Source organism: Penaeus japonicus, unplaced genomic scaffold (assembly GCF_977035675.1).
Source record: "Penaeus japonicus unplaced genomic scaffold, GWHDUDI00000001_assembly GWHDUDI00000020, whole genome shotgun sequence".
Taxonomy (NCBI): domain Eukaryota; kingdom Metazoa; phylum Arthropoda; class Malacostraca; order Decapoda; family Penaeidae; genus Penaeus; species Penaeus japonicus.
The window spans coordinates 44,325,012-44,332,511 of NW_028234422.1; the positions used below are offsets into that span (position 1 = coordinate 44,325,012).

The following is a 7,500-nucleotide window of genomic DNA, read 5'->3' on the forward strand; positions in this document are numbered from 1 at the left end:
GATGCACAGACACATAAGCTCGCGCGCGCACACACACACACACACACGCACATGCACACGCACACCCACGCGCACACCCACGCGCACACCCACACCCACACACACACACACACACACACACACACACACACACACACACACACACACACACACACACACACACACACACACACACACACACACACACACGCTCTCTCTCTCTCTCTCTCTCTCTCTCTCTCTCTCTCTCTCTCTCTCTCTCTCTCTCTCTCTCTCTCTCTCTCTCTCTCTCTCTCTCTCTCTCTCTCTCTCACACTCTGACATGCACGCACATGCACAATAACGAAGGTACCAAGAAAATTATAACAATAATGTAATAATGATAATGATAAAAATCATGATGGAAATCATGATAGAAATTATAAGGATAGTAATCATGATAATAATAATAAAACATGAAGAAAATTTAAAGAGAAGCGCGACTCAGTTTACAGTGTCAGAAATGGCTAAAGAATGTATGCCTTTTTTATAACGAAGTTAACGGCATAGAGAAGACGAATTTTTAAGAAAAAAAGAAAGAAAGAAAGAAAGAAAGAAAGAAAGTTATCGAGGCGAATGCAATGTGCTTACGAGGGACGCTGTCACCCTTGGCGAAGGACGGTAGTTTAATGTCTAGATAAAGAATGGTTTGTCGTATGCAGATTAGGCGAATGCAGGGGGCAGGGGGCAGGGGGTAGGGGGTAGGGGGTAGGGGTAGGGGTAGGGGCCAGTGACGCAGTATGGGAAAGACCCGTAAGTCTAGCTATTTTTTTTTTTTTTTTAATTGTTATTGTTATTTCTGTTTGTTATTTTGGGTTTGGTGTAGTGTGTGTGTGTTTGTGTATATATGTATGTGTGTGTGTATATATGCATGTGTGTGTGTATGTGCATGTATGTATGTGTATGTATGTATATGTGTGTTTGTGTGAGCGTCGTTTACTGTTTTTTTTAAGGCAGAAAGGAAGCCAGGGCTTCTGATTGGAATTTTATTTGCCTTTGTTTGCAACATATGTCCACCACCACCCCGTTTCCCTTCACCCCTCCCTTTCCCCCTCCAACATTCTTCTCCTCCTCCTCCTCCCCCCTCCACTACCTCTCCCACTCCCCCCGCCCCCTCCTCCCCCTCTAACATACTCTCCCACCTCCTCCCCCCTCCAACAACCTCCTCCTCCTCCACCTGCTCCTCCCTCTCTCAACCTCCTTCCCCCTCTCTCCTTCTCCCCCTTTCCCTACCCTCAACCACCCTCCCCTCTCTCCTCCTCCCCCTCTCCTCCTCCCCCTTTCCCTTCCCTCCCTCCTCACTCAACCACCCTCCCCCTCTCTCCTTCTCCCCCCTCTCCTCCTCCCCCTTTCCCTTCCCTCCCCCCTCCCTCAACCACCCTCCCCCTCTCTCCTTCCCCCCCTTCCCTCAACCAACCCTCCCCCCTCTCCTCCTCCCCCTTTCCCTACCCTAAACCTCCTTCCCCCTTCTCTCCCCCCCTTCCCCTACCCTCACCAAACGGTGCCACACCCGCCGCCAGTTTATCAGCCTACGTGCCCTTCCGCCACTGCAGTGCCAGGGGTGGGGGGAAGGGCGGGAGGGGTGTGTGTGTGGGTGAGAAGCAACTTGATCTCTTTCAGAAAATTATTTTAGTGATGAATAGATGAATTGAGTAGAATAGGTAAAGAAGAGATTCGTAAAGATTGAGAGGGTGAGGGAGCGGGAAAAGGAGAGGGAGAGGGAGAGGGAAAATGAGAGGGAGAGAGAGAGAAAGTCAGAGTTAAGAGACAGATAGACAGACGGGGTGCATATAAAAAAGAGAGATAGAGAGGGGAGAGAGAGAGAGAGAGCGAATGAAAGAGAGTTTACATGAAAAGTGGCGCTCGTAGGTTCTGAAATGTCAGGCGTTGAACTCTGAGGAAGTGCTAGGGAGGAAGAAAGAGAAGATGGCAGAAATAAAGAAGAAGAAAGAGAAGATGGCAGAAATAAAGAAAGAGAGAAATAGGAGATAGTGGAAGATAGAGTTGGATAGTTTGAATGATGTAATAGTGCTTTTATTATTTTATTTATTTATCTATTTTTTGTCGCTATGGTATTTATCAGTTCTGTTGTGAGCAGTAGTGGCACTGTTATGATGATTGTGGACACAGAAGTATTAATAGTAACAGCAATAGAAATGCCAGAAGTATTAGGTAGTGATGATGAGAGAAGTGGTAGTAACTGTAGTAAAAATATTGATATTATTAGTTATGATGGTAGTATGTGTGACGGTAGTGATAGTGGTAACAGTGAAAATTGCAGTAGTATATGTAGTAGCGATAGGCTTTTTATGGCAGTAGTCCAATAGTGACTCTGCTTGCGCAAGAACGACCGGAGTCTATCCATTGAAGTCGGGAGATGAAGCCACGCCCCCCCCCCCCTGAGATCCTGGATTGGGTGTAGCTCTCGTTCCTGATTGGCGGGAGAGCTTTCCCCAAACTGACCCTGTAAGCCAATCAGAGCCGAGCTGAGTTTACGGCCAGTTCTTCTCAGACTTGTCAGTAGAGGTGTGGTGTGGGGTGGGGTGGGGTGGGGGTGGGGTAGGGTGGGGCGGGGGGGGAGGTAGGTAGGGGGGTGTCGGATGCTGTCTGGGTGATAAAGAACTTTCTTGCGTAACTAAGCGAGCGAAGATCTTCCTTACATATCCCATATCTGCGGAATACGTGCACATACACACGTACATACCTAACCATATATTCGCACACATCTAAGCATGCATATGATGTATATGTACTGTATACTATGTATTCTATGTATTTCTGTATTTTATGTATATTTATATATATACATTCATGTAATGGGATACGACCTTGCATAGATGTATCATAAATATGATCAAAGAAAGAAAGAAATACCTAAGGGGGGAGAGAGAGAGAGAGAGAGAGAGAGAGAGAGAGAGAGAGAGAGAGAGAGAGAGAGAAAGAGAAAGAGAAAGAGAAAGAGAAAGAGAAAGAGAAAGAGAAAGAGAAAGAGAGAGAGAGAGAGAGAGAGAGAGAGAGAGAGAGAGAGAGAGAGAGAGAGAGAGAGAGAGAGAGAGAGAGAGAGAGAGAAAGAGAGAGAGAAAATGAAAGAAAGGGAAAGAGAAAGAAAGAAAGAGAAAAAGAAAGAGAGATGAAGAGAAAGAGAGATGAAGAGAAAGAAAGAGACCGAGACAGAAAGAGACCGAGACAGAAAGAAAGAAAGAAAGAAAATACAAAGAAAAAGAAAGAAAGAAAGAGAAAGAAAGAGAGCGAGCGAGCGAGCAGGAGAACGTGTGTGATTTGGGCCAATCAGCGTCGTTGGCGGTCCTTGATTACGCTGTGGGTGCCCCTCTTTTGTCGCTCTGTTTGTTTGTTTGTTTGTTGTATGAGAGGCTAGTGACGTAGTTATACTCGCGACGCCCACGATAGTCTGAACTGCACCGATAGTCTAATTCTTGCTGACGTCGCAGGAAGAGGATGCGGGAGGAGAGAAATATGTGGATAATGATGAGGGTGATAATGATATTGATGGCGATAATAGTGATAGTGAGAGTGGTTGTAATGATGGTAATGATGATTAGGATATTGATAGTAAGAATAGTAATGCTGATGATGTTGATATTAATGATGATGATGATAATAATAATGATAATAATGATAATTATTGATAATGATAATGATGATGATAACAACAATAAGGATGATAAATATATGCACGATAGTAAACATGATGAGGAGGAGGAGGAGAAGAAGAAGAAGAAGAAGAAGAAGAAGAAGAAGAAGAAGAAGAAGAAGAAGAAGAAGAAGAAGAAGAAGAAGAAGAAGAAGAAGAAGAAGAAGAAGAAGAAGAAGAAGAAGAAGAAGAAGAAGAAGACCCACCATCAACGACGACATGCGCAACAACAGCAACATATGACGCATCATTATTAACCGGTTCTATAGCAACAACGCAAGCGACACACTATACACTGTGACCCCCAGCGAAGCATCGCCTTCCTGCCTTCCTTCCTTCCTTCATTCGTTGTTCCTTTCTTTTACTTTCATTCCTTCTTTCGTTATTCCTTTCTGTCTTCCTTCTTCCTTCTTTCCTTCATTCGTTATTCCTTTCTGTTTTTCATTTTTTCCTTCGTTCTTCCTTCCTTCATTCGTTGTTCCTTTTACTTTCATTCCTTCCTTCGTTCTTCCTTTCTGTCTTCCTTCCTTCATTCGTTCTTCCTTTCTTTTACTTTCATTCCTTCCTTCGTTCTTCCTTTCTGTCTTCCTTCTTCCTTCATTCGTTATTCCTTTCTGTTTTTCATTTTTTCCTTCGTTCTTCCTTTCTTCCTTCCTTCGTTCTTCCTTTCTTTTACTTTCATTCCTTCCTTCGTTATTCCTTTCTGTCTTCCTTCGTTATTCCTCTCTTTTACTTTCATTCCTTCCTTCGTTATTCCTTTCTGTCTTCCTTCGTTATTCCTCTCTTTTACTTTCATTCCTTCCTTCGTTATTCCTTTCTTTTTTTTCATTCCTCCCTTCGTTCTTTCTTTCTGTCTTCCTTCGTTCTTCCTTTCTTTTTTTTCATTCCTCCCTTCGTTCTTTCTTTCTGTCTTCCTTCCTTCGTTCTTCCTTTCTTTTACTTTCATTCCTTCCTTCGTTCTTCCTTTCTGTCTTCCCTCTTTCTTCCTTCCTTCGTTCTTCTTTTTTATTTTCATTCCTTCCTTCGTTTTTCCTTTCTGTCTTCCTTCCTTCGTTTTGTTTTCTGTCTCTCTTTCTTTCTTGTTTTCCTTTCTTCTTCCCTTCATTCGTTTTTTTTCCTTCATTTTTTCTTTCCTTCATTTCCTCCTGCCTTCTTTTCTTCCTTCGTTCATTCCTGCCTTCCTTTTTTCCATCCAACTGCCCTCTCTCTCACCTCTCTCTTTGCCTCCCCCTCGCCTCCCTGTCCCTGTCCCTCTCCCTCTCCCTCTTTCTCCCCAACTCCGTTTTCTTCGTTTTTTTTTTTCTTTTCTTTTTACATTCGAATTCATCCATTCTTCATCTCTCTCTCTCCCCCTCCCCCTCCCTTCCTCACTCCCTCCCTCCCTCCCTCCCCCCTCCCCCTCACTCCCTCACGCACTCTCTCTCTCTCTCTTACTCACACACACACACGCGGTTTGACGAGATTCGAGCGAGCGGCAGGAGAGCACGTGTTCGGGGCGTGAAAGTCTCGTGTTCGCCACCGTGTGTACGTGCGTGCGTGCGTTCGTACGTGTGTGTGTATGTGTGAGAGTGAGTGGGGGAGTGAGGGACTAGATAAGGGAGTTCTTGAGTTAGTGAGTTAGATATGAGAGGGAGAGGGAGAGGGAGAGGGAGAGGGAGAGGGAGAGGGAGAGGGAGAGGGAGAAGAGAGAGGGAGAGGGAGAGGGAGAGGGAGAGGGAGAGAGAGATAGGGAGAGGGAGAGAGAGAGAAAGAGAGGGAGAGGGAGAGGAGAGAAGAGAGAAGAGAGAGAGAAGAGAGAGAGGAGAGGAGAGAGAGGGAGAGAGAGAAGAGAGAGGAGAGAGAGAGGAGGAGAGAGAGGAGAGAGAGAGAGAAGAGAGAGAGAGAGGGAGAGAGGAGAGAAGAGGGAGAGGAGAGAGGTAGAGGGAGAGAGAGGGAGAGGAGGGAGGAGAGAGGAGGGGGGAGGGGAGGAGAGAGGGAGAGAGGGGGGAGGAGAGAGAGGAAGAGGGGAAGAGAGAGAGAGAGAGAGAGAGAGAGAGAGAGAGAGAGAGAGAGAGAGAGAGAGAGAGAGAGGAGTGAGGCAAAGGGAGAGGAGAGGAAGAGGAGAGGGAGAAGAGGGAGAGGGAGAGGGAGAGGGAGAGGGAGAGGGAGAGGGAGAGAGAGAGAGGGGAAGGGAGGGAGGGGATGAGTGTGTGCCGTGTTTCGGTTTTGGTGCATCCGTGGCGTGGTGGGGGGTAGGATGGGGGGAGAGCGAAAGAGGGATTAGATGGAACAAGAGATGGAGGGAGACAAAGGATAGAAAGCAAAGGCTGTAAAAGGGTTAAAGAGAAAGAAAGAGAGACAGAAAAGGAAGAAGAGAAAGAGAGGGAAAGAATGAGAAGATGAGGAAGAGGAGAGAAGAGGGGAAGGAGGAGAGAAGAAACAAATAGGGGGAGGGGGAGGAAGAAACAAATAGGGGGAAAACACGAGAGTGAACATAGGGGGGGAGGGGGTAAAGGTCGCCTGTTTACACTTCCCACAGAGCGAAGAGGGGCAGCCAAAGAGGGGGCCGGCCCCTTTCTGTCTCGTTTCTTTGATATTTTTTATTTTCTTTTTTATTCCCTATCATACAATTTCCGTGTTTTTTTTCTTTCTTTCTTTTCTCATCCGCCGTTTTGTTTGCATTATTATTATTTTCCTTTCTCTTGTCTTTTATTTTTCTGTTCTTTATATTTATTTTTCTATGTTCTTTAAAACTTCTTTCATGTGTCTCGTGTTGTCCTTCCGTCTTTTTTTTTGTTTTTAGAGAAAAATAAAGAAAAGAAAGGGAAAGAAAGTGGTAGTAGAAAGAAAAAAAAAAAAAACTAGAAAAAAGAATGACAGACTAAAAAACGTGAAGGAAAAACAGGGCGAAAAGAAGATGCAGACGAAAGAGAAACATTTCGTATATTTGTATTTTTTTTTAGATTTACTTACTTTTACATCATTATTATCATTAGCACCATCATTGTCACTGTTACAGTTGATACTATAATCCAGCGTAATGTGAATTATGTTTATGATAAGGCAACTGAGCTCAAATCATAGGGGTATTCTCATCATAGAAAATGGGTCTGATAGTTTTTCTTTCTTCTTCTTTCTACTAAAGTTTCGTAGTAGAACCTCAGAACACCCCTCTCAGAAACTTCAGGAACGGAACGAATAATAAACGATAATACTTTTCCCCTTTTTCATCTACTATTCTCTCAATCTAACTATTCTCCATACTATCCCCCCAAAACTACTTTTCTATCTTCTATTCCTTCAAAAATTCTTCTCTAGTTCCATTCTATCCTATCTTTCCTAAAATCTAATTTTTTCGATACTTTCTATCCCCCCCCCCTCTCTCCCATTCCTTTTTTTCTTCTTTCTATCCCTCTTTCTCCCTTCTGTCCTGTTTCTTCCTTCCCTCCCTTTCCTCTTCCTTCCACTCCTTCCCCTCATTTCGTACTTTCCTCCTTCCCTCCTTACCTTCCTCTCCTCCATCCTTCCCTCCCTTTCCTTCCTTCCTTCTCTCCTCTTCTCTCCTGTTCCCTTCCTTTTCTAACTGTTTAGCAGACGCAACCACGGTGCACATCATCGTAAGCCTTTGTGAATGGACGCATGCTATACTAAGGGTGTACTCAAGGCGACGGTTCAAACAGTGATAGCGAAGATACACCACGGTTTTGTTATCGTGCATTCGTGCATCTCTTGTTGACTATTTGATTGGCTGTTCCTGATTGACGAGCAGAGCCGCTAGCATCAACGCTTGGGTGTTTATGTAGTCTCTCTCAGGACGAGCGGGCGCGGGTATAAGCACAAAAAAAAGGACT

The 7,500-nt window shown here is 44.6% G+C and overlaps 1 protein-coding gene across 3 annotated transcripts in view; it reads left to right on the forward strand.

Moving 5' to 3' along the window:
* The window catches only part of LOC122256157 (sestrin-2), a 109,359-nt gene that overhangs the window by 75,673 nt on the left and 26,186 nt on the right, over positions 1-7,500 (forward strand). The window lies entirely within an intron of this gene.